This window comes from Lissotriton helveticus, chromosome 5_1 (genome assembly GCF_964261635.1).
Source record: "Lissotriton helveticus chromosome 5_1, aLisHel1.1, whole genome shotgun sequence".
NCBI lineage: Eukaryota > Metazoa > Chordata > Amphibia > Caudata > Salamandridae > Lissotriton > Lissotriton helveticus.
This window is the reverse complement of record NC_136065.1, coordinates 331,834,891-331,862,464: the sequence shown is the minus strand read 5'-3', so window position 1 is coordinate 331,862,464 and position 27,574 is coordinate 331,834,891.

Sequence of the window (27,574 nt, the reverse complement as noted above, 5' to 3'; positions counted from 1 at the left end):
ATCGACGGCAGGCTCAGGTTATGCCTCTCCTCCACCTCTGGGCAGGGCAGGGCAGGGCTTCCAAGCAGCTTGCAAGTAAATGAGGCGTGAAGTAGCCACCCTTTTGCAGAGTTGCTGCTGAAGATTAGCAGCACCCATTTCAGTGTTCCCAAACTACAGGGGTTTGAGTGGGCTCTTGTCACACTGTGTGATTAACAGGGCATGGTCTCTAGGCAGACCCTGCACTGTCAATCTGGTGTGCCTCGATGAAAGTGCTTTAGCGCCCCTACCCCCACCCCTCTGTCAGGTGTGTGAAATGAGTTGGGGCCTCCAGTCACTAATCCAGTCCCATTTACGGTATGGCACTGGCCCTACCTAGTAAAGTGAGCGGCAGCATGACATCCTCCACCTTCGGCAACGTCAGGGTTTTTTCTTTTCACGTTTTTGTTCAGCACTGTAGCTGCTTCCCTTTGTGTGCCCCTCCAACACTAATTGCTGCATTTAGATTATAACCGCGGCTGCCCTGGGTAATGCGTTCATGGTGCAAAGTTAGCCTTGCCCTAGGGTAATGAATAGCAGAGACCTGCAGTACTCCAGGAATGAGCTCCATGACAACTGGAGATGTATTTGGTTTGAGGAAATACAAGGTGAACGTAGAAGGAAGGGGGAGGGAGGAATGTAAAGAAGTGAGGTGACAGGTGAAGTTAGGATTGCCACTTTTTCAGATACAAATGGCAGATATTTGTTGAGTTCTGAAATCATAAATGGGCTTGGAAATTGTATTTTAACCCACATTTGTGTAAAGTCAAAACTCTGGAGATATATATATATATTCCATCACCAAAGTTTCCTTGCTTGAGAACGCCAAAACACAGTGGGAAGTATATCCTCTCTTTATTGCAGGTAAGTAGAAAGCAGCGCGTTACTTCCCCCATATCCAAATGCGCCAAACATGTTTCGGGCCAACCGCCCTTGATCACTGGTCTCAACACAGGCACCAACAGCTGCACAATTTAAAACGTTCTCTCCGCCCTTTTTCTGACAATGCATTCTGGGCAACAGAGTTCTTTACTATAGTGGAATTCTTTTTCAAAAGTGATGGCAGCCGGTTCTGTGTCGCTATACTGTATTGCCCTTAGTGGGCTGGAATGGGGAAAAAAACTGCAGCGTTCCACTTAATCACCACGCCTGCAACTGGCGGAACTTCCAACTCCACGAACCCTGTGTGCATAGGTCCGCGGCCAGCGAAGTATGCGGGGGGCATTCTCGCGACGAAGAGCGCCGCATTACATAATCCATCACCAAAGTTTCCTTGCTTGAGAACGCCAAAACACAGTGGGAAGTATATCCTCTCTTTATTGCAGGCAAGTAGAAAGCAGCGCGTTACTTCCCCCATATCCAAATGCGCCAAACATGTTTCGGCCCACCGCCCTTGATCACTGGTCTCAACACAGGCACCAACAGCTGCACAATTTAAAACGTTCTCTCCGCCCTTTTTCCGACAATGCATTCTGGGCAACAGAATTCTTTACCATAGTGGAATTCTTTTTCAAAAGTGATGGCAGCCGGTTCTGTGTCGCTATACTGTATTCCCCTTGGTGGGCTGGAATGGGGAAAAAAACTGCAGCGTTCCACTTAATCACCACGCCTGCAACTGGCGGAACTTCCAACTCCACGAACCCTGTGTGCATAGGTGCGTGGCCAGCGAAGTATGCGGGGGGCATTCTCGCGACGAGGAGCGCCGCATTACATAATCCATCACCAAAGTTTCCTTGCTTGAGAACGCCAAAACACAGTGGGGAGTATATCCTCTCTTTATTGCAGGTAAGTAGAAAGCAGTGCGTTACTTCCCCCATATCCAAATGCGCCAAACATGTTTCGGGCCAACCGCCCTTGATCACTGGTCTCAACACAGGCACCAACAGCTGCACAATTTAAAACGTTCTCTCCGCCCTTTTTCCGGCGCTGCTTTCTACTTACCTGCAATAAAGAGAGGATATACTTCCCACTGTGTTTTGGCGTTCTCAAGCAAGGAAACTTTGGTGATGGAATATATATATATATATATATATATATATATATATATATATATATATATATATATATATATACATATATATCCTCGCAGCTTCTGTAAACGGCGTTTTGGACCACAGAATAACGGACCACCAAGCAGCAGGTAAGTATTCCAGGATTCTATATATTCTATATATAGGCAAACTTGGGGGATGAGTACAGCATGGAGGGGAGAACTGGAGGCTAGTAGGGAACAAAACAGTGAGAAAATGTAAGAGACTTGTGGAGAGAGTAAGGCAGAAGTGGCAGTAAGGGAGACAGAAATAGTGAGAGAAGGTTAGAGGCTGGGTAAAGATGAGAGGCAAGCAGAGCAGACATGTGGATATCAAAACACAGAACCAGCAAGAGACAGGAAGGGCCTGGGCGTAGGGAAAAGTGCAGTGGCAGTGCTTTAAATGGCCAGCACTCACAGGTACTGACTTCCAGCACTTCTTATTTGTATCACTATAAGTACTGCTCTTCTCTATTGTGATGAGAGTACCGGTACTCACGAAAGGTAGGCGGATAAGCTGCAAGTGCTAGTGAGCACTAGGGTGTCAGCGTTGGAACCTATCTGACACCCAAGGCCCACTGTATTCCTGAGCTGAGCTGCATCTGAACTATTCAGCGTGGTCTTTTTTTGCATGATGTCCCTTGTTCACCATCACATTGTGTTTGACAGTGGAGGCCCCATTTAGGCCCTGTGCTGTTAATCACATTCACACTATTGTGTGGATTTGTGAAAACTCAGGTATGGAGGCAGCAGGCTGACAGCAGCTATTAAAAAGCTGAGGGAAGTAAGGAGTTTAAAATGGCTTTAATCCCACCTGAGAGTTTGTGTGAGTGTTTGCATATGGCTATGTGCTTGCCTGCTTGTGTCTGCCTGCTTGTGTGTGCCTGTTCTTCTGTGAGAGAAAGAGGGAGAAAATCAGGACACTCTCAGGAGATTTTTTAAGGGGACTGTGTGGAATGCTTTTTTGTCGATGTGTACTTGTTGCTTTCTGTGTTTGTGCACGCTTGAAGAATTTATAGTATTGTGCCAAACAACAACAAATAACAGGATCAATCAATCACTACATTTATAAAGCGCTCTACATACCCGTGAGGGTCTCAAGGCGCTGGGGGGGGCTGCTATTGGTCGAAGAGCCAGGTCTTGAGAAGTCCTCTGAAGGCCAGCAGGTCCTGGGTCTGTCGTAGGCTAGTAGGAAGAGCGTTCCAGGTCTTGCCGGCGAGGTAGGAGAAGGATCTGCCGCCGGCGGTGGTTTTCCGGATACGAGGAACTGAGGCGAGGCTGGCCGAGCGGAGGCTGCGGGTGGTGTGTGTGGAAGCTGAGTCGGTCGTTGAGGTATGTGGGTCCGGTGTTGTGCGGCGCTTTGTGTGCGTGGATGAGGATTTTGAGGGTGATCCTCTTGTTGACGGGGAGCCAGTGAAGGCTTCTCAGATGGGGTGTGATGTGGCTGCGTCAGGGGGTGTCGAGGATCAGTCGTGCAGAGGATAGTATTAAGAAGCAGCAAAAACTACAAAACAAGGAAATGTTAACATATCACTGTTTGGCTTTCATTTTGTGTAATGGGGTAATCTGTTTTGTTGACAAACACATTGTTCATGTGTTTTGATATGTGCTACAACTCGTACAGAAGTCATCATTTATGATCATATCTTCCCATAGCCCCGCCCCTAGCCCCGTCCACTTGCCACACCTCTAGCTCATTTTAATGAGTACCTGCACTTATTGTTTTCCATTTAAAGCACTGCTCATTGGAATGTAGGTGGGATTCCATGAAAATCAGGGAACCACATTTCGTCTTAGCCTGCACCATACTACGGATGTGGGAACAGAGGCAAACAAGTCTTTAGGAGGCGCACTGATCGCGCCCCACAAAAAAGTCATCAACATGCAATTTTTGGGAGCCCGGACCAGGGCAACTGAGAGAAAACCAGAACGGATAAAAGGGCAGAAGAGATGGAAAGCGAACAGTAACAACATTAGAAAGAATGGATGCAAAATAACCTGCCAGAGTGACGCAAAGAGCCAGGAAGTGTAGGGTGGTGGAAGAAGGAGACATGAGGTAAAATCCAGAGGAGCCAGCTGTGGTATTGGATACCCCAGCATTTGGCAACGCCAGCGGCGGGCTTATAAGAAACACTTCGAGCCCCTGTACTTATTTTTTGTATTCACAAATTAAGCTTTCTATATGAGAGATAAACATTTCCAGCACCTTTAGCTCGCATGCTCCGCCCCTGCCCAATGATGCTCTCGAACACGAACTCAGGTTCTCCAACAGGTGGCAAAATGCACACGTTTACTCTCTATACTTCCACAGCTCCAGGCAGGGACCCTTTTCCCAAGCCGCATAGCCAGGCTCTGCTATCATTACATAACACAATACCTCTGTCTCTTCCAATATTGACCTAAGTGTCTGCAAAGAGTTTTCTTTTTTCGCTTAAGGAGAATGGGAATGTGTTAGTTCACGGATGCCACTCGCCTGGAATGTGGGGGCGTGCTCTGTTTGTGTTTATGTTGAAGGTGGGGCGCACCTGGGCTGCAGGGTGCAGTGTGTAGAGGCGAGTCCTTTTCTCAGTTTGCAGTGGAAAAATCCTAGCTTTGAGTTGCAACCTACCACTGATATTCTGTGTGATCTCGGACGTGTCACTCATCACATTCGTGCCAAAAGTCACATCATTTGACACTCGATTCAGTGTTAATAAGTGTACTCCCCTCACACCTGTTGGAGGCATCATGAAGGTGATTTGTGTGCACGGCAGGACTTGAATTGGGAGACAGTACTTAAAAAAAAATATATATATATTTTTTTTTTCTTCCGAAGACAGTAATGAAATGCGAAAAGGGAGCTCTATAACGGAAACACATTTACCAACTAAGGGGCATATTCACAAGCCCCTATCGCCACCACAACGTCACTTTTAGTGATGTTGTGGTGGCGATAGGGACCTCGCCTTATTCACAAGGCAGCGTTAAGCCACTTAACATGGCTTAATGCTGCCTTGTGAATAGGCCTCCTTTCACGCCGTGTTTAGTGTGAAAGGGACATGCAGTGGGGGTTGTGGTGGGCGTTCCACCGCAACACCCATTGATATTTACGCTGCCGCCTATTCACAAGGGCAGCGTAAATAGGAGCTAACACCAAACGTAAGACCAGGAAAACCCTGGTCTTAAATTGGCGATACGAGGAGGAATGCTTTATTTCTCCTCGTTTTGTATTTTCCATGTACACGGAAAATGCAAAATGCCATGGCTTGTTTATGTACAGGAAGGTGTCCCTTTCTGTACATAAACAAACCTTTTTAAAAAAATGCAGTTTTGTAACTTACATGTGTGCTGCTTGAAGCAGCACACATGTAATTCACAAACTGGCATTTTAGGTTTGTTTATGTGCAGGAAGGGACACCTTCTTGTACATAAACAAACCTCCCTGCTTGCAGACACCCTTGCACTCTGGTGCAAGGGTGCCTGCGTTGGCGCTAAGTTATGAAACTTAGCTCCATCGCAGGGGGAAAAGCAAGGCTGCACCATGTCCTTGTGAATATGGTGCAGCCTTGCGTTTCCCGAAGTGGCGGAGAGAGGCGTGAAGCCAAGAAGGCTAACGCCTCTCTGCGCCACTTCCTTGTGAATATCCCCTTCAGTATTTGAAGTTTTCACGAGAAATATTTTGAAAATGAACATATTTATTTAGGCTAGGACCAACCAGTGCTTAAATGACTATCAGCCTGATTCATGTACATGCCGTTTTGCGTGTCCCTAATAGCGAATCATAGCGATTCGCTATTGAGGACACGCAAAACGGCATTCATGTAGGAATTGCTACTTAAATAGCGATTCCTACATGTTCTTTATTTGCGAGTAGCAATTTGCTACTCGCAAATACTCCCCATTCATTCCTATGGGCCAAGAGGCCCATAGGAATGAATGGGGATTTGCGAGTAGCAATTTGCTACTCGCAACTGAGATAGCGATTTTAGGGGTGCCAGGGGTGTCCAAAGGACGCCCTGTAGCACCCCTAAAATGCACTTTTGGACAGGTGTTGCGCACACACATGTCCAAAGGACATGTGTGTGTGCTACATGCAACTTTGAAAAATGCTTTTAAAAGCATTTTTCTGAGTTTTTGCTATTTACCGACAGGTCTGACCTGTCGGTAAATAGCGGCCCCAAAAGTCCAAAATCGCTATTTTGTTTTGTGTCATGAATAGCATTTGAGGAATCTCTATTAGAGATTCCTTAAATGCCATTCCACGCAAATATGCGAATTCTTACATAGCGATTTTTGCATTTGGTATCATGAATACCAAATGCAAAAATCGCACTCGCAAAGGGCCAGATTCTCAGAATCTGGCCCTTTGCGAGTGCAATTTACCTACATGAATCAGGCTGTATATGCTGGGGCCCAGCATTTTGCTCAGAAGCCGATGGCCGGAGATTGTCTGGGTGCCGAGTACCAAGGTTGCTTAGTCTTGATATCACTTTATTCCTCTTTCATCCACCACTCGTTATCCTTTTTTTCTCATCCTTTTTTTCTCATTCATACCGGTTCTTTTTTATCACAGATTTCTCCTTTGTTTCTGCGTTTCCCTCTTTCTGCTTCTGCTTCTTTCCCCCTTTTGAGTTTTTCTCGCCCTCTTGGTCTGGCCAAAGTCTGTTGAGTTAAAATAAGTGTCACATTCACTAAAAATTAGAAAAGAGGCCCCACCTCAGGGGTTTAATGGAGGCCCCTGCAGCCCCTGCGGAGCAGGGGGGGCAACTTTTCATGGGTCCCCAAACCCTTCAGAGGGGCCCAATTCCTCTCAAGGCCAATGAATATCTGTGAGATATCTGAAACTCAGGGGCAACTTTTGACATTTTGCAGGGGTCCCCATCATTTAACATTAGGCCACTTCCCCACCTGCAACCACCAGCTTAACAAAAGCACTGATCGCAATCATTGAGACTCCCAAAGTTCACACCAGAAAGCTGGGTTATATTCATATCACATTTAATAGTGAGTGTCCACCTAGTGTTTGCTTCTCTATTAATTTATGTTATCTGGCATTTGTACAGTGTACAACCACGACCAATGAGGCTTGCATCACAGCACTTTAACAGTCAGAGGGATTACGGGGTTACCTGTATAGTTGGGTGTAGAAGTGTGTGGTTGGATGACCTATGAAGGAAGAGTTGTGGGGCGTACCTGAGCTCTGGTCATGTCGCAGTGCCGTTTAAACTGCTGATGTGGTTGCCAATGTCTACAGAAATTCATGAGTTGAATCGAGCACGCTTCCTGCAGCATTTATTTTATGTACCGTATGAAAAAACAGCAGCATGGTGGGTTTGCTAGGATGGTGGTGCATCATGATGGAATACATTTTAATTGATTTACCTATGCGGTCCACCCACAATTGGTGAGGGTACATGCATGGAAATCCAAACATACCTCAGACAAAGGTCTCAATGGGATCCATTCAGAAATTGTGAGGGAACAGCCCGAGGGGATCCAAGCATAACTGTGCAACCCACGGGGGGGGGGGTGATGTGAGTGCGTGTGTGTGTATATATATTTGGCATTGGAGAGTTATAGGGCATCAGACTGTCAACATGTGGAAGGATGCAGGTAGATCACAGAAAGAGATAAGGGATATGGGGGGTAGATGCGTAAGGGTTCTAGCCTCAAACATGCTCAACTAGGGAAGTCACCTTAGGAAGACACTTTTAAGCTTTGTATCTTTAAGCTGGGTATCCGTAATGGACACCCTGAGACAAGAGGTTAAGAATGGAATTCCAGTAGTAGACGTCTATCCTATTTTAGGATTACATGGCCTGAAGGGGAGCAAGCGAGTCTGGTTGTGCAAGTCCAGGCATACCAGGAAAGGGGGAGGGGTGCAAAAGCAAAGCATAAAATAACAGAGAAGCAGATCTTACAAATCAGCACAAAGGTAATCATCACACAGAGTAGCCTCACACAACAATGGCATGTAATTTGCACCCAAACGCTTCCCAAATATGAATAATCCTATGGTGCACAACAAATGGCACTGAGGAGATAAATAAACAAAGAAAATTCTGCAACAATACTATGTACTTCAACTGGATGACCAATGCTCCTTTTTGGACACTTGCCTTTCTCATGGTATGGTTGAGTGGACAGTGCTTACTCCAGGAGGTTATGTGAGGTTAGACCCTCAAAACAACATGACATGGGCACTAAACTGTAATAACTTCACGTCTGTATAGACAGTGCTTATCTTTCTAAAAGAAGAATTTTATCTACTGGTAAGTACATTGTTCAAAACGTAAAATACAGATAGGAATTGGAAGCCAGAAGTGCCTAGAACCTTCCAAGCCAGAGGACCATGCCTAGACAGTTTTAAAACCCATGTGGGCTATACATTTATTTACCAACGAGCCCTAAAGCCTTGCTGTCCTATTAGAGAAGGGGCAGCTGTGCTTGTTTTTTTTTAAAGTTCTAGTATCTGATTCACTTAAAAGTTCTTTCAAATTGCAGAGCAAAGACCAAAACTAAAGGTAAAGTTAGTTTCAATATCCACAAGTTGCATTTCAGTTTCAGGTCATGGAATTTTCTTAAGGCTCTTGCCGCAAACTGTAAATGATGTTCAAAGGTGTCCAAAGACTCACCACTGAAGGTAATGAAGAGCCCAACCTTCAAATAAAAGAAATTATCTTTTCGGGAGTCTTCATTATGTCTGTGGGAAGATGTGGTCTCGGATCTAGTCACCAGTGTTCAGGAGTCAGTAGGCACTGCTGCTGAAGTTACTGGCTAAGGGTACCAGATTCTCCTAGGTGTTTCTAAAAGAGGTAATAAAGGTATGGGGATGTATCAGGAAAGTGACTAGTTCTGGTAGAGATTTTCCATTGGCCTGGATACCTACAGATTGGGGCGCACTCACAATGGACAACGGGGAGTCTAAGAGTTACTGGACTGCTCAATTGTACAAGTTATTACAGACCCGTGACTTCCACAGGCCATATGTCCATAGCCATTCAAACTAGGAAGAGGTGTCTCATTGTTCTGGAATCAGGGAGAGTCTTCCAGACTGTGGGATGCGGCCACACACCATGAGTCGAAGTTACTTCCTAAGAATGACAAGAAAGGTAAGTACAGATGCCGTATGGAAAGGCGAGAGCAGGGGATAGACCAGCTTCATTCTTTTTATGGGTGAAGGCAATATGTTATCATTCTAATTTGCTTTTTTTCTTCCAAGATCATCTCAGTCCATCAAGGCTTGTCCATACATGTTCTTCCAGGAACTGAACTTTGGTGATCTTTGAGGGCAGTTACCTCCTTTTGTCAAGGACACTAAGGGTCCAATTATGAGTTTCGGTGGTGCAAGGTTGGGCGGTACTCCACTGCCATGCCCCCACACCTCTGAGACTGGCCTCCACCCGCGCACCAGAATACAAGTTATTTGTAGTCCGGCATGGTATTCCCAGGGCGGTGAGAAAAAGGCACAACAATGGGAACACCTCACAAGGTTCCTGCATGCCATGGAGTTAAAAGTCCATGCCGTGCAGGAACTTTTGTGCAGCCACACAGGGGGGCACATTTTATGCCCCCCTGGGTGCATGCACAAGCGAAGGAGGCACAAGCGGCCCTATAGGGCCCCCTTTTTTTCCTCTCTTTTTTTGTTGCCGTTTTATATAGCGCGAACTTGACTCAAATCGGGTATCAGAGCCTTTACATAGCACCTGTTATGTTACATGAGGGCCCACATTCATTTTTGTTAGGCATGGTTGACATGTTTTTTTTTTTTTTGTAAGACCTTTATTGATCTCAGTTAAATATACACGGCCAGAAGCCTACAACCCTGAGGGCCGGCTGCGAGTTATTTCGTCGATTGACGTTGAATTCACATAGCCCTGTAGCCGACAACACTAGGTCCGGCGGCGTAATGCAGTGTTTGAAGTCTTACATTTTATGATATTTGTAGATTACAACAACAAACATAGGACCATAACTTGGAAATCAAAAATACATATCAGTACAGTTATCAGCGTTAACAACTCAAACCTATCGATTCCTGTGTTGTCTTCTCGACTGGGCTTTACGGCACACTACCCACACAATATCCCACCTCACCACTCAGTAAGCATAGGTGGTTCATACATCCGAGTTTGTTTGCAATGTACTCATGTAGTCTGTGAAAAAACTCCAAATGTCCTTGGGTCTTGATTTCGCTGGTAGTTCTTCCTCATAAGTTAATAACTTATCTCTACAACCTGACATGGCTTTCATCCAACCAGATGTCTGTGGTATTTTCCTGCTGTGCCAGCATTGCGCAATCTGTCTTTTGGCCAACAGCAGGGACACTACACAAAATTTGCGTTTGGTGGCTCTTAATTGCGGTACTATTCCCAGCAGACAGGTTCTTATTGTGCATTCTACCTCCACCTCTATCATAGTTGAGACCTTAGTGGTTATATCTGCCCAATATTCCCGTATCTTAGGACAAGACCAGGCCAAGTGTACGAAATCTGCGCCCTCTGTACCACATCTCTTACATCTGTCGTCCTCATGTAGGCCAAATTTAAGCATACGCGCAGGCGTGTAGCAAGCTTGGTGTATAAACGTAAAGTGTATAATTCTTAGGTTACCATTAGGAGTGAGTATTTGTGTTAGTGCACATGTTTGCTGCCATTCTAGATCTGTCAATGGCTCATCCAAAACCATGTCCCATCTAGCTCTAGCTTTATCAGTGTTGTGTGATATTTCGGCCTGTGCTGAGGAGTATAGCCTTGACACTAAGTGCGAGAGATCCTGGGTGGTAATGATCATCTGCAGCGTGCATAGACTCTCAGGTTCGTCGGGAAATGACGGATAGAGTACTTGCAGCGCACGCTTCAATCTGTAATACGTGAATAAGAACATCAGTGATTTATTTTGGATATATGTTAGATTCTCAATGTCTAAGAATTTGCCCTCATGGAATAGATCTCCCATCCGAATTATCCCTGCACGCTGCAGTAGCGACATGCCCACTTTTTCGCTTGTTACCGATAGCGCCTGATGGTAGTGCAATGGCATTGCAGGCGCATACAGTGGTGTTTTGTGTGCAAGGTGCCCCAGTTTCTGCCAGGCTTTGACTGTGGTGTCTATAGTGTTGATGTCTTGAGCGTTTAGGGGTTGTCTGACATGAGATAAAATTGCCGTCAATGGGACGGGTTCTGCATCGCCCTCTTCGATAGCAGTATGTGTGAGATATGGTATCTCATGATACCAATAAGCCGCGTATTGTGCCTGAGCACATAAATAATACAATAAAAAATCTGGCACTCCGAAGCCACCGCGTATGTATGGAAGAGTCAGTGTTTGAAGATCTACGCGGGCCTGTTTGCCTGCCCAAATGAGCTTCAGTACAAGCGATTTTATGCGGCGGAAAACCTCTCCAGGGGGTGTGATAGGAATGTTATAAAAAAGGTACAATAGTTTAGGCAACACGCTCATCTTTACAATCGCTATACGGTCTGCCAAGGACAGTGGAAGTTGTATCCAGCGATGTATTTTATCTTCCAATTTGGAGATGCTGAGCCATAGTTCGACCTTATTACCTCCGCGGGGTCTCTATGGAACATTACTCCCAGGTATCATATGGGGTCATGCTGCCATTCCAGCGGGTATTTAAGGGCAATAGGAGTCGTCGCATCCGTTAGAGGGATGACGGAGGATTTGGACCAGTTTATGGCCAATCCCGAGTGACCCCCAAATTTGATGTGTTCCCTGAGCAGACTATTGAGGTGTGTGTCTGGGTCGCGAACATATAGTAACATGCCGTCTGCGTATAACGAGATATGAAGAGGTCTGGAATTGAAGCGCAGAGCCGATTCTTTGTAGTTTTGTCTTATGAGGCAGGCTAGTGGTTCTAGGGCAAGAGCGAAGAGTAAGGGCGACAAAGGGCATCCCTGTCTCGTGCCTCGCTCTATAGTGAAGACGTCAGACACATAACCATTCACGCGAACCCGGGCGCACGGTTTGGTGTATATCAATGCCACCCATTGTACGAAGCGTTTGGGAAAGCCCATTCTATTCAAAATGGTAAGCAGATAGCTCCATTCAATAGAGTCAAAAGCCTGGCGGCATCAAGCATGACCGCCGCCGCTTTCATGGAGGGCTGGAGGTAGTGCAATAGGGCAAATAGCGGCCTAGTGTTGTGTGATGTCGTTCTAGTAGGGATAAAACCTGCCTGGTCTGGGAGGACCAGTTTAGTCATCAGTGGAGTCAGCCGAACCGCAAGCAGTTTGGCAAGTATCTTGGAATCCACGTTTATAAGCGATAACGGTCTGTAGGAGTCACACATCTCCGGGTCTTTGGAAGGTTTCAGAAGGGCGATTATCACTGCCTCTCGAAGCGTGGGGGGTAGTTCTGATTGGTCGAAAGACGCACCGTACATTTTCACCTTATAAGGCGCCAGGATGTCCGCGTATTGTTTATAAAATTTGTTTGTGTACCCATTGGGCCCAGGTGCCTTTCCATTAGGAAGTGATTTAATTACGTCAGTCACCTCCTCCACCGTGATAGGCAGTGCTAGCCATTCCCTCTGTCCATCTGATAGCCAGCCTATTGCCACATCAGTCAAATAGCTGAGTATTTCCCCCTCTGATCGTATTGGCTGTGATTTGTATAATGTTCCATATGTGTCCACAAAGCTATTCAGTATGTCTATAGCGTGCGTCTGTGGAGTACCATCTTTTGGTTTTAAGCGCAGTATAGCTGTGTGTCCTTTACCCTCGCAGATTTTGTTTGCCAGTACGCTGCCAGGTCGACCTCCCTCACCGAATAATCTGACTGTGTGTTTCCTGCCTAGGTATTTTATTTCATCTTCGACAAATGCTTGATGTTCTGTATGTATGTGGCGTAATTCCCCCAGTAACGCCGCATCTTGGGTGGACTCATAGGCCACCTCCAATTCTGACATACGCGTCTCGCAACGCTTTATCTGTTGTCTAATGTCCTTTAATACTCCTATTGTAGTGCTAATGCACACAACCCTGATCGTGGCTTTAAAGGCCTCCCATAGGAGGCCTGGGTCTTTGATCTCTGGCGTGTTTATCTGAAAGTATTATTTAATTGCAGTACTGATGGTGTCAGCGTAAACAGTGTCAGTCAGAGCACGAGAATTGAATCTCCAGTGAAACGGGGGTGGTGTGTAGTTCGGTATCGTGAGCTTGAGCAGCACAGGGTTATGATCTGACAGTGTCCTTGGTAGGACGCATATATCCAGTGCCCACAATGTAATGCTATCTGTGCCTAGCCAGTAATCCAGACGCGACCAACTATTGTGGATCGCAGTAATGTGAGTGGCTCCCAGTGTGTGAGTATGTCTATGTCCAAAACACATACAGTAAGGGGGGACCCATGGGCAGTTTAATGACCAGCTCTGAATACAAGCCCAACTAACAGTATTCACAACAGAGTACCAGAGGGTCAATAAAAAGACAGGCTAGTTAGTGAAGACAGAACGGGTGTAGCGCTCCCACTATCCATATGATTTCGGGGTAAATGCTAAAGAACATATATATGTGTATATATGTATATATCTCTATGCCAGATCAAAATAAGTATCTGGTCTCTGGCTCCCATCAGTCACCACTCGGAACCGCCCTTCATCATTTGGGGCCCCGAGGACCAACACTGTACCAGATCTCGGTGTATTGACAGAAAGAAGAGATCTTCCTGTAAGTCTGTATGTGTTGGTATTATGGTGCAAACCATATGTGTTGGTAAGGTAGCTGATGGGGTTGAAGAGAAATCTACAGTGCAGTGCAAGAAAAACCAGGAAAAGAATAGGGGTGAATAAAATTGGTTTAAGGAGCAATAATTAATTTATTAGGGTTTAACTCCTAGCACCAATGTTAAAAAATAGCTCAGACAGGGTGAAATTATAACCTGCCTAGTGGTGTGACGTGGTCGACATGTTTCAGCAAACCTGGCTATTAGCCTTGCTTTCTTCAGGACCTATTAGTTACAGCTACTGCAAACAAAACAAACCCAACGTGACAGATAAGTAAAAGAGTAAAAGGTAGTGTAGGAACGACACAGAAAAGTCACCTGAACCTCCAGGTTGTGTCTGTTCCAGACCTCTTCTTACACTCAGCGGCGGGCTGAAAATACAAAGCATGGCGTGAGCTAATCTCCCCATAGCTGTCTACAACAAGCCTTTCTAATACACCTCGTGCAAATTTATCCACATAGGTGTAGTCCAGAACCTGAACTCTTAAAAAGGCACACTGACCAAGTGTAAATAAAAACGTGATGAATGAAATATTTCAAGTCTCACAGGGTACCCCTTACCTGATCAGTAAGAGATAAACACCTCACCTCGCCTGGCTGCGGCTCAGGACTGGTGAAGCACCGCTCTATAAAAAAGGGAGGTGAATAAATTCAAAGTCAAGAATCCTTCACCGTGTAGAGCCTGAATTTAATCAATGAGAGCACTACTTATAGTAAGATGTTAGCATATGATGAGGAGTAATGTCATAGCCATTTTAGCATCAAATGCATGTATCTGATGTTGCAAAATGTGTTTTAATTGGACCCAAATATCAAGTGTGCAAAGCCAGGTAGTGTAAAGCCAGGTAGTGTATGGCGGTGGGTGTCACGTCACCGCTAGATTATAGAATATGCCCAATGTTGCAGGACTCAAATGCCAGAAACGCTCGTATCACAGCGTACGACCCGCCAGGTTCAAATGTTACTTGCAGCAGTAACACATTCCCCAACCATTACAGGGCTGTGAGCGCGTGGGACAACAAAAGACCCAGAAGACCCGTTTTCTATCTGCTTGTCAATTAAGGACTCTATGCTGAGGCTCAGAACTGCGCGCTATTGCCAGGGAGCGTAGCGCGCACTCACCTATCCGTCGGTACTTCCTCGCGGCATCTGTGCCGTCTGGGGAGGTACCGGCGGGATGTTTACACCATGATTATGTAGCGTGTTGACTCATTGGTCCGTTCAGCTCACGTGACGCGCCAAACAGAGCGTCACGCGTCAGCAAAGGAACGGAGCCCCTGATTGGGGCTACGTCCCGGCTAGGTAACCAATAGTATGCCCAGTCAAGGACAATAATAACAAAAAGCTCTGGATAGAGCGCAACAGTTAATGACAATTGACAGAGTGCCCACCGCTTTGCGCGATCTATGTCAGAAAACGATCAAGACACTCCCGGTGGTTGCACTTTGCAGAATCTGACGTGATGCACAGTCATCTAGAATGTTATCTATTGAATGACACAAGTGTCAAAAAGGGCCTTAAAAAAAAAGGGCCTTAAAAAAACAAGCAGTGGCATAAAACAGTATATAATGGCCATGAGGGCACCTATGACTAAGTCTAATCACTACATTGAGATAGTAACTTTGGGATGAGACGAGTGTCATTAGGGCTTTAAGAAAAACAAGCATAGGCAAAGAATAGCCATGAGGGCACCTTAGATACTGTTAGATCACTATACTGAATGGACACATAACACTATACTGAGTCGGGTACACCATACTGGAAAGACTCAAAACGAGGACCAGGGGATATCATCATTCAGCCCCGTTCGGTCGGTCCCCAACTTCAACACCCATTTCTGTTCCTTCTTGTGTAAGAAATCGCTCACATTGGTGATATGAGACGGAATGAATGGTTTCTCCAGAACTGTCCACTTGAAGGACGTGGGTGTATGATTCTGCGTGATGAAATGATTGGTGAGTTTGGTGGCCTGTCGCCTGCAGTTAATAGTACTTCTGTGCTCAGATAGCCGCACCTTTATTTTGCGGGTGGTCATCCCGACATACCTGAGTTGACACGGACAGGTTATGAGATAAATTAATTTGTCACTATTACAATTCGTGAACTTTAGTTGTTTCCAGGGTTTGGAAGTCCCGATGTCTATCTCATTTGTCCTGGAAGTTTGGGCACATGATTGGCAAGTGCCACAGGGGTGGTGGCCGGTCACAGGAGGTAGATCCCAAAGGGTGCCTACAGCTCTTGGCGTCTCACCGAGGGGTCTGGTGTGTACCATCCTATCCCGCAGATTGGGACCCCTTTTGAAGGAGAACAGTGGTTGTGGAATAGAATGAGGGCCTGAGTTCAAGATGGGCCAGCGTTTCTTAACCGCTTTCTTGATATTATGGGATAGTGTGCCAAAGGTGTGTACAAAGGTTAGCCTCTCAAGGGGTGCTTTAGGGGTAGTAGGTTCTAACAGTGCTTCCCTGTTGTTGTTCTTAGCACGTTTTAAAGCTCGGTTGACCAAGCGGGGTGGATATTTCCTTGCAACAAGCTGGTTTTTGAGTGCAGTGGAGTGCGTTCCGAAGGAAATGTCAGTGGAACAGTTCCTTTGGACTCGCAGGAACTGTCCAAACGGAAGATTGTCGCGCATGGACTTGGGATGGTGGCTGTCATATAACAACAGAGAGTTCCTGGACATAGGCTTCCTGTACAACTCGGATTCCAAACCCGTAGATGTGGCTTTAATCAAAAGATCCAGAAAGGCTAGTTTATCCACGCCAATCTCAATGGTGAAGCGTAAAAAGGCATTCCTGCTATTCAACCAGCCAAGGAAATCTCGACAACTGTCTTCAGAGCCACGCCACACCACCAGGACGTCATCAATGTATCGTCTCCATGTTCTTATATGATCACGATAAGGGTTGGACTCATTGAGGACAAACCTCTGTTCGAAATAATGCACGTAGAGATTAGCCAAGCTGGGGGCATAAACGCTCCCCATGCTTGTTCCAGACACTTGTAAGTAGATGTTATTTTCGAACTGGAAGAAGTTCTTCTTCATGGCTAGAGTAGCACAAGCCATGATAAAATGTGTCGGAGTAATGGTATCTATCTCAGTGGAGTCCAATAGTGAATGAATAACCTCCAGGGTTTCGTCCTGGGGTATAGAGGTGTATAATGCCTCTACATCAAACGAAACCAACAGGTCCGTGTTGATGTTGAAATCGAGATCAGGTAATATACGTAAGACATCGGTTGTGTCCTTAAGGTAAGTCGGCATGGTTTGGACCATCGGGCGTAGGAAGTGATCGACAAACGTGGACAAGGGTTCCAGAACGGACCCAATGCCCGAGATGATAGGTCTGCCGGGTGGTGGGCGTTTCTCCTTATGTACTTTAGGTAGTATATAGAAGTAGGGAGTCACCGGATGTTCAGTATTAAGGAAACGGGCCTCTGACTCCGTTACCCATCCTTCGCTCACTGCTTCCTCTGTCATGTTCCGAATCGTCCTTTGAAGATCTGCTGTGGGGTCTTGATCCAGGAGGCGGTAAGATCTGACATCACTTAATTGGCGAAGGCACTCGGCCCTGTATGTCTCGGTGTCAAGAATGACGATTGCTCCCCCCTTATCGGCCGGCTTAATTGTTATAGATTCATCAGCCGACAAGGACTTGAGGGCTTGGTGCTCAGCCTTGGGGAGGTTGCAGAAGGTTTTATTGTCATGTTCAAAGAGCTCATCGATATCCCTTTCAATGGCCTGCTCAAAAGCCAGGACGTTTGCTGGCATTAGGTGAGTGGGGGGATTAAACGTCGATTTAGGTCTAAGTCCAGTGTTGGTCATAGTTTCATCTTGGGCCGGTATCTCTTTGTCCTTAAAGAAGAAGTGCAACCGCACTTTCCTAATGAATTTGGACAGTTCCACACGAGTTTCGAAATGTTCGTTCTTGTGTGTTGGAACGAAGCCCAGTCCTCTGTTAAGAGCCGTTTGCTCAATCTGGGTGAGTGTGCGACTACTCAGATTGATCACGATGTTGTCTCCGTTGGAGTCTGATCTTTGTTCTTGGCCGTGGCACTCCGTAGATTTCGAGTCGTACTCGTTGTCGGCGGAGAGTTGAAGTGTACTTGAGGTTGTGGTTGTGCTGGTGTTTGGGACTGCCCTCTCTTTCTGCCCCGTGACCTGCCACGGCCATACCCTAAAAAAGGCTGCCCATTAAAGTTGGTTTGGAAGGCTGGTGGGAAATTCGGAGGAAAGGGTCCCATGGGAGGTTGGAAGGGGATCTGTTGGTTGGGAGGAAAATTCGGAGGCCCATACTGCCACGGATGTGGTGGCCACCATTGTTGGGGACCCTGACTGTGTTGGTTGCCTCTCCACGATTGGTTGAAATTCCTTCTACCTCGACCTCTGTTAGGTCTAGATTGGTTGTCACTGCCCGAATCGCTACCATTGGAACTGCCATCTGAGTCAGAAGTACCATAGTTGGAGCTAGTTTTGCGGCTATTAGAGTTGTATACTGGTGGAATATATGAATTGCTGGTGTAAGGATACACTCTTTCGAGTTGAAACTTCTCAAGATCTTTCTTGAATTTCTCCATTTTGGTAAATAGGATATGGTCTTTGTAATCACTATTACTTTTGTCAGACTCCTCCTTCTTCTTCCGAAAGATTTTATCTGAGAGGGTAGTTTTAATTTTAGATTCGGTGATCTGTATTTCAATCAGAATAGCATCAGCTGCTGATTTGGAAGTCTTGATAATCAAGATCAGCCAGTCCCTCGTGCAGCGCCAGGCTATCATCGCCCAATTTTTCAGAAACTCTTTGTCATTTAAAAATAGTCTGGGGACATTAGTAACTATGAGCCCAGTAGGGGCGCAATCCTTGCGTAGGTACTGGGCCATGATGGTTCCATGTAGAGATGTTCTGGTCATGGACTTCTTTAGGGCTAACAGCTTTCCCCATTCCTCCTCACTAGTCACAACTGTTTGGGGTGTGACGTCTAATAAATCCGGGAAATCGGCTAAGGCCAATTGAAGGTCTGCGTCATCAAATGACAGACCATGATTCTCCGCCATCATAGCCGCACTACGTGTGCTCAAAGAGACACAAAATACAGGCACTATATAGAGCAAAAAACCACCCACTTGAGGGTGGAGAAAGTGTAGTCTATTTAAGATCCAAACACTCAGACAAACAAAGGGTCCGCAGTCAGGCGACTGCTCATAAACATTCAAAACACATACAGTAAGGGGGGACCCATGGGCAGTTTAATGACCAGCTCTGAATACAAGCCCAACTAACAGTATTCACAACAGAGTACCAGAGGGTCAATAAAAAGACAGGCTAGTTAGTGAAGACAGAACGGGTGTAGCGCTCCCACTATCCATATGATTTCGGGGTAAATGCTAAAGAACATATATATGTGTATATATGTATATATCTCTATGCCAGATCAAAATAAGTATCTGGTCTCTGGCTCCCATCAGTCACCACTCGGAACCGCCCTTCATCATTTGGGGCCCCGAGGACCAACACTGTACCAGATCTCGGTGTATTGACAGAAAGAAGAGATCTTCCTGTAAGTCTGTATGTGTTGGTATTATGGTGCAAACCATATGTGTTGGTAAGGTAGCTGATGGGGTTGAAGAGAAATCTACAGTGCAGTGCAAGAAAAACCAGGAAAAGAATAGGGGTGAATAAAATTGGTTTAAGGAGCAATAATTAATTTATTAGGGTTTAACTCCTAGCACCAATGTTAAAAAATAGCTCAGACAGGGTGAAATTATAACCTGCCTAGTGGTGTGACCACACATACAGACTTACAGGAAGATCTCTTCTTTCTGTCAATACACCGAGATCTGGTACAGTGTTGGTCCTCGGGGCCCCAAATGATGAAGGGCGGTTCCGAGTGGTGACTGATGGGAGCCAGAGACCAGATACTTATTTTGATCTGGCATAGAGATATATACATATATACACATATATATGTTCTTTAGCATTTACCCCGAAATCATATGGATAGTGGGAGCGCTACACCCGTTCTGTCTTCACTAACTAGCCTGTCTTTTTATTGACCCTCTGGTACTCTGTTGTGAATACTGTTAGTTGGGCTTGTATTCAGAGCTGGTCATTAAACTGCCCATGGGTCCCCCCTTACTGTATGTGTTTTGAATGTTTATGAGCAGTCGCCTGACTGCGGACCCTTTGTTTGTCTGAGTGTTTGGATCTTAAATAGACTACACTTTCTCCACCCTCAAGTGGGTGGTTTTTTGCTCTATATAGTGCCTGTATTTTGTGTCTCTTTGAGCACACGTAGTGCGGCTATGATGGCGGAGAATCATGGTCTGTCATTTGATGACGCAGACCTTCAATTGGCCTTAGCCGATTTCCCGGATTTATTAGACGTCACACCCCAAACAGTTGTGACTAGTGAGGAGGAATGGGGAAAGCTGTTAGCCCTAAAGAAGTCCATGACCAGAACATCTCTACATGGAACCATCATGGCCCAGTACCTACGCAAGGATTGCGCCCCTACTGGGCTCATAGTTACTAATGTCCCCAGACTATTTTTAAATGACAAAGAGTTTCTGAAAAATTGGGCGATGATAGCCTGGCGCTGCACGAGGGACTGGCTGATCTTGATTATCAAGACTTCCAAATCAGCAGCTGATGCTATTCTGATTGAAATACAGATCACCGAATCTAAAATTAAAACTACCCTCTCAGATAAAATCTTTCGGAAGAAGAAGGAGGAGTCTGACAAAAGTAATAGTGATTACAAAGACCATATCCTATTTACCAAAATGGAGAAATTCAAGAAAGATCTTGAGAAGTTTCAACTCGAAAGAGTGTATCCTTACACCAGCAATTCATATATTCCACCAGTATACAACTCTAATAGCCGCAAAACTAGCTCCAACTATGGTACTTCTGACTCAGATGGCAGTTCCAATGGTAGCGATTCGGGCAGTGACAACCAATCTAGACCTAACAGAGGTCGAGGTAGAAGGAATTTCAACCAATCGTGGAGAGGCAACCAACACAGTCAGGGTCCCCAACAATGGTGGCCACCACATCCGTGGCAGTATGGGCCTCCGAATTTTCCTCCCAACCAACAGATCCCCTTCCAACCTCCCATGGGACCCTTTCCTCCGAATTTCCCACCAGCCTTCCAAACCAACTTTAATGGGCAGCCTTTTTTAGGGTATGGCCGTGGCAGGTCACGGGGCAGAAAGAGAGGGCAGTCCCAAACACCAGCACAACCACAACCTCAAGTACACTTCAACTCTCCGCCGACAACGAGTACGACTCGAAATCTACGGAGTGCCACGGCCAAGAACAAAGATCAGACTCCAACGGAGACAACATCGTGATCAATCTGAGTAGTCGCACACTCACCCAGATTGAGCAAACGGCTCTTAACAGAGGACTGGGCTTCGTTCCAACACACAAGAACGAACATTTCGAAACTCGTGTGGAACTGTCCAAATTCATTAGGAAAGTGCGGTTGCACTTCTTCTTTAAGGACAAAGAGATACCGGCCCAAGATGAAACTATGACCAACACTGGACTTAGACCTAAATCGACGTTTAATCCCCCCACTCACCTAATGCCAGCAAACGTCCTGGCTTTTGAGCAGGCCATTGAAAGGGATATCGATGAGCTCTTTGAACATGACAATAAAACCTTCTGCAACCTCCCCAAGGCTGAGCACCAAGCCCTCAAGTCCTTGTCGGCTGATGAATCTATAACAATTAAGCCGGCCGATAAGGGGGGAGCAATCGTCATTCTTGACACCGAGACATACAGGGCCGAGTGCCTTCGCCAATTAAGTGATGTCAGATCTTACCGCCTCCTGGATCAAGACCCCACAGCAGATCTTCAAAGGACGATTCGGAACATGACAGAGGAAGCAGTGAGCGAAGGATGGGTAACGGAGTCAGAGGCCCGTTTCCTTAATACTGAACATCCGGTGACTCCCTACTTCTATATACTACCTAAAGTACATAAGGAGAAACGCCCACCACCCGGCAGACCTATCATCTCGGGCATTGGGTCCGTTCTGGAACCCTTGTCCACGTTTGTCGATCACTTCCTACGCCCGATGGTCCAAACCATGCCGACTTACCTTAAGGACACAACCGATGTCTTACGTATATTACCTGATCTCGATTTCAACATCAACACGGACCTGTTGGTTTCGTTTGATGTAGAGGCATTATACACCTCTATACCCCAGGACGAAACCCTGGAGGTTATTCATTCACTATTGGACTCCACTGAGATAGATACCATTACTCCGACACATTTTATCATGGCTTGTGCTACTCTAGCCATGAAGAAGAACTTCTTCCAGTTCGAAAATAACATCTACTTACAAGTGTCTGGAACAAGCATGGGGAGCGTTTATGCCCCCAGCTTGGCTAATCTCTACGTGCATTATTTCGAACAGAGGTTTGTCCTCAATGAGTCCAACCCTTATCGTGATCATATAAGAACATGGAGACGATACATTGATGACGTCCTGGTGGTGTGGCGTGGCTCTGAAGACAGTTGTCGAGATTTCCTTGGCTGGTTGAATAGCAGGAATGCCTTTTTACGCTTCACCATTGAGATTGGCGTGGATAAACTAGCCTTTCTGGATCTTTTGATTAAAGCCACATCTACGGGTTTGGAATCCGAGTTGTACAGGAAGCCTATGTCCAGGAACTCTCTGTTGTTATATGACAGCCACCATCCCAAGTCCATGCGCGACAATCTTCCGTTTGGACAGTTCCTGCGAGTCCAAAGGAACTGTTCCACTGACATTTCCTTCGGAACGCACTCCACTGCACTCAAAAACCAGCTTGTTGCAAGGAAATATCCACCCCGCTTGGTCAACCGAGCTTTAAAACGTGCTAAGAACAACAACAGGGAAGCACTGTTAGAACCTACTACCCCTAAAGCACCCCTTGAGAGGCTAACCTTTGTACACACCTTTGGCACACTATCCCATAATATCAAGAAAGCGGTTAAGAAACGCTGGCCCATCTTGAACTCAGGCCCTCATTCTATTCCACAACCACTGTTCTCCTTCAAAAGGGGTCCCAATCTGCGGGATAGGATGGTACACACCAGACCCCTCGGTGAGACGCCAAGAGCTGTAGGCACCCTTTGGGATCTACCTCCTGTGACCGGCCACCACCCCTGTGGCACTTGCCAATCATGTGCCCAAACTTCCAGGACAAATGAGATAGACATCGGGACTTCCAAACCCTGGAAACAACTAAAGTTCACGAATTGTAATAGTGACAAATTAATTTATCTCATAACCTGTCCGTGTCAACTCAGGTATGTCGGGATGACCACCCGCAAAATAAAGGTGCGGCTATCTGAGCACAGAAGTACTATTAACTGCAGGCGACAGGCCACCAAACTCACCAATCATTTCATCACGCAGAATCATACACCCACGTCCTTCAAGTGGACAGTTCTGGAGAAACCATTCATTCCGTCTCATATCACCAATGTGAGCGATTTCTTACACAAGAAGGAACAGAAATGGGTGTTGAAGTTGGGGACCGACCGAACGGGGCTGAATGATGATATCCCCTGGTCCTCGTTTTGAGTCTTTCCAGTATGGTGTACCCGACTCAGTATAGTGTTATGTGTCCATTCAGTATAGTGATCTAACAGTATCTAAGGTGCCCTCATGGCTATTCTTTGCCTATGCTTGTTTTTCTTAAAGCCCTAATGACACTCGTCTCATCCCAAAGTTACTATCTCAATGTAGTGATTAGACTTAGTCATAGGTGCCCTCATGGCCATTATATACTGTTTTATGCCACTGCTTGTTTTTTTAAGGCCCTTTTTTTTTAAGGCCCTTTTTGACACTTGTGTCATTCAATAGATAACATTCTAGATGACTGTGCATCACGTCAGATTCTGCAAAGTGCAACCACCGGGAGTGTCTTGATCGTTTTCTGACATAGATCGCGCAAAGCGGTGGGCACTCTGTCAATTGTCATTAACTGTTGCGCTCTATCCAGAGCTTTTTGTTATTATTGTCCTTGACTGGGCATACTATTGGTTACCTAGCCGGGACGTAGCCCCAATCAGGGGCTCCGTTCCTTTGCTGACGCGTGACGCTCTGTTTGGCGCGTCACGTGAGCTGAACGGACCAATGAGTCAACACGCTACATAATCATGGTGTAAACATCCCGCCGGTACCTCCCCAGACGGCACAGATGCCGCGAGGAAGTACCGACGGATAGGTGAGTGCGCGCTACGCTCCCTGGCAATAGCGCGCAGTTCTGAGCCTCAGCATAGAGTCCTTAATTGACAAGCAGATAGAAAACGGGTCTTCTGGGTCTTTTGTTGTCCCACGCGCTCACAGCCCTGTAATGGTTGGGGAATGTGTTACTGCTGCAAGTAACATTTGAACCTGGCGGGTCGTACGCTGTGATACGAGCGTTTCTGGCATTTGAGTCCTGCAACATTGGGCATATTCTATAATCTAGCGGTGACGTGACACCCACCGCCATACACTACCTGGCTTTACACTACCTGGCTTTGCACACTTGATATTTGGGTCCAATTAAAACACATTTTGCAACATCAGATACATGCATTTGATGCTAAAATGGCTATGACATTACTCCTCATCATATGCTAACATCTTACTATAAGTAGTGCTCTCATTGATTAAATTCAGGCTCTACACGGTGAAGGATTCTTGACTTTGAATTTATTCACCTCCCTTTTTTATAGAGCGGTGCTTCACCAGTCCTGAGCCGCAGCCAGGCGAGGTGAGGTGTTTATCTCTTACTGATCAGGTAAGGGGTACCCTGTGAGACTTGAAATATTTCATTCATCACGTTTTTATTTACACTTGGTCAGTGTGCCTTTTTAAGAGTTCAGGTTCTGGACTACACCTATGTGGATAAATTTGCACGAGGTGTATTAGAAAGGCTTGTTGTAGACAGCTATGGGGAGATTAGCTCACGCCATGCTTTGTATTTTCAGCCCGCCGCTGAGTGTAAGAAGAGGTCTGGAACAGACACAACCTGGAGGTTCAGGTGACTTTTCTGTGTCGTTCCTACACTACCTTTTACTCTTTTACTTATCTGTCACGTTGGGTTTGTTTTGTTTGCAGTAGCTGTAACTAATAGGTCCTGAAGAAAGCAAGGCTAATAGCCAGGTTTGCTGAAACATGTCGACCACGTCACACCACTAGGCAGGTTATAATTTCACCCTGTCTGAGCTATTTTTTAACATTGGTGCTAGGAGTTAAACCCTAATAAATTAATTATTGCTCCTTAAACCAATTTTATTCACCCCTATTCTTTTCCTGGTTTTTCTTGCACTGCACTGTAGATTTCTCTTCAACCCCATCAGCTACCTTACCAACACATATGGTTTGCACCATAATACCAACACATACAGACTTACAGGAAGATCTCTTCTTTCTGTCAATACACCGAGATCTGGTACAGTGTTGGTCCTCGGGGCCCCAAATGATGAAGGGCGGTTCCGAGTGGTGACTGATGGGAGCCAGAGACCAGATACTTATTTTGATCTGGCATAGAGATATATACATATATACACATATATATGTTCTTTAGCATTTACCCCGAAATCATATGGATAGTGGGAGCGCTACACCCGTTCTGTCTTCACTAACTAGCCTGTCTTTTTATTGACCCTCTGGTACTCTGTTGTGAATACAGTATGTCTATGTCGCCACATATCTGTTAACGACAGGTCCTCCAGCATATGATCTAATTTCGTCCTAGCTTGTTTGTGTTGTTCCGATGAGTGTAAGGAACGATCTGCCCCATCCACCCTGGTCACGTTCCAGTCTCCCCCGCATATGATATGCGTGTCAGTGAATGTCTGTAAGTGACCCCAACCTTCTTGAAAGAATTCCGGCGCATCTACATTTGGACCGTATATATTGAGGAGTGTTATCCGTTGTCCACGTAACACACCGGACACTATGACATATCTCCCGTTAGGGTCCCTAAGTGTATTGTGAAATTCACGCCCCTATGGATAAGTGTTATCACCCCCCTCGAATAAGAGGAGTACGTGGCCGTGTAAGATGATTCCGCCCATCGTTTGCCTATATGTTGATGTGTGTTAGGCGCGATGTGGGTTTCCTGCAGTATAGCCACATCTACATCCCACCTGTTCAGATAAGCAAATACCTGCCTAATTTTCTTAGGTTGTGTAAAGCCTCTAATATTCCACGTTAGGAAATTTAGGTGTGTTCTACCGGTAGTTATATGTGCCGGAGTCATCGAAACGGCCATTCAGTACATGTCAGGAGCTGATAACAAACAGGATCAGAGTCCAAACTCACTGCAGTGTGTGGGGCTACTCGTGGTCGATCAGCCCTTTGCCAAGCAATGCACAGGATCGCAACAGTGTATAAATTTCGAGGTCCCGTAACATGAACAACATCCCTACTCCCCCCCCCACCCACTCCAGCAACCCAACTCTGCCGAAGCCATATTCCCATTTGAGACACACCCTTCAAACTAGCGAGCTTCAGGTCAGTGCCTGTCATAAACCAAAACATATTCGGGGAATACCCTCGTGGAGGTCCGCTTGGGGCACATCACAGCACCCATCCGAATGGGTGTGGATGACTCACTTGACTATGTATGCATACACGTTTGGTGTGGTAGGCTGCCCTTACCCCATGTACCTCCAAATAGAAACTCGAGTTAGGTCAGAGAACAGCAGCACCAATACCCATGCAAATAAGGCACCCATGGCGACAAGCGACCACCGACTCAGGAGCGTCCGCCCTCCGGTGGTGCCCACCAGGTGTTCCAACCCATGCTTTAGTTTGGTAATAAATTGTGCGGCTTATAATTACATGTAATATTTACACTTGTAATATTGCAGTTCGAGGGTATCAGTGATAGTACAGATGACACAAACTGTATATATCGGCGCCTCTGACAAACCCAGGAACAAGGCACTAGTAACATGCGTCGATAGACCGGACAAAGTGTCTTATTTTACCACTCTCCCAGTGTATCACATCACAATAAATGTTCTCTGTAAGGTCCTGGATCAGTGAGTTAATGTCTCCTTGAACGGGGCTTTGATCACATAATAGAAGGCAGGCCGCGTCGTAGATTAATGCCATGTACAGTGACTCAAACGCTACATTAGTTCCACGTCACCAAGGAAACAGGTGGTTTAATTGGTGGGCATAAGAATCATACAGTGTGCCTTGCAGTGCATGGGCCTCCACCCCGGTGTGGGAGGCATCATGAACCTATTGTCAATGTATCTTGCAAGGACCTCACCAAACCCCTAAAGCACTCATTTAAAATCTTACCGCAGTTCACCAGTGATCCTTATCAGCATCATCATTCCGAGCCCTGTTGCTGCTCAACCCTAGCATTAGTCTTGTTGTGTTTCAACGCTTTTTTTACAAAATCCTGCGCCGCTTTAGGAGACGACAACAGCACCGCCTTGCCTTCCCATGTCACACGCAGTCTGGCCGGATACAACATGGAATAGTTGATGTTAAGCTCTCTGAGTTTGGCTTTCACGGATGCGAATTCCCTCCTCGCCTGTTGTACTGCTACGGTGTGGTCCGGGTAGAATTCGAGAGTGGTACCTTGGTATGTGATCGTTCCTTTTTCACGAGCCAGACGTAAGATGGTATCTCTGTCGCGATAATTTAATATTCGCGCTACAATTGGTCTAGGCGTAGCTCCAGGTGGTGGACGAGGCGCAAGAGACCTGTGTGCGCGTTCCACTATGAAGATCTGGGAGAGCGCCTCTTCACCGAATATATCCCTGCATAGTTTCTCCACATATACTTC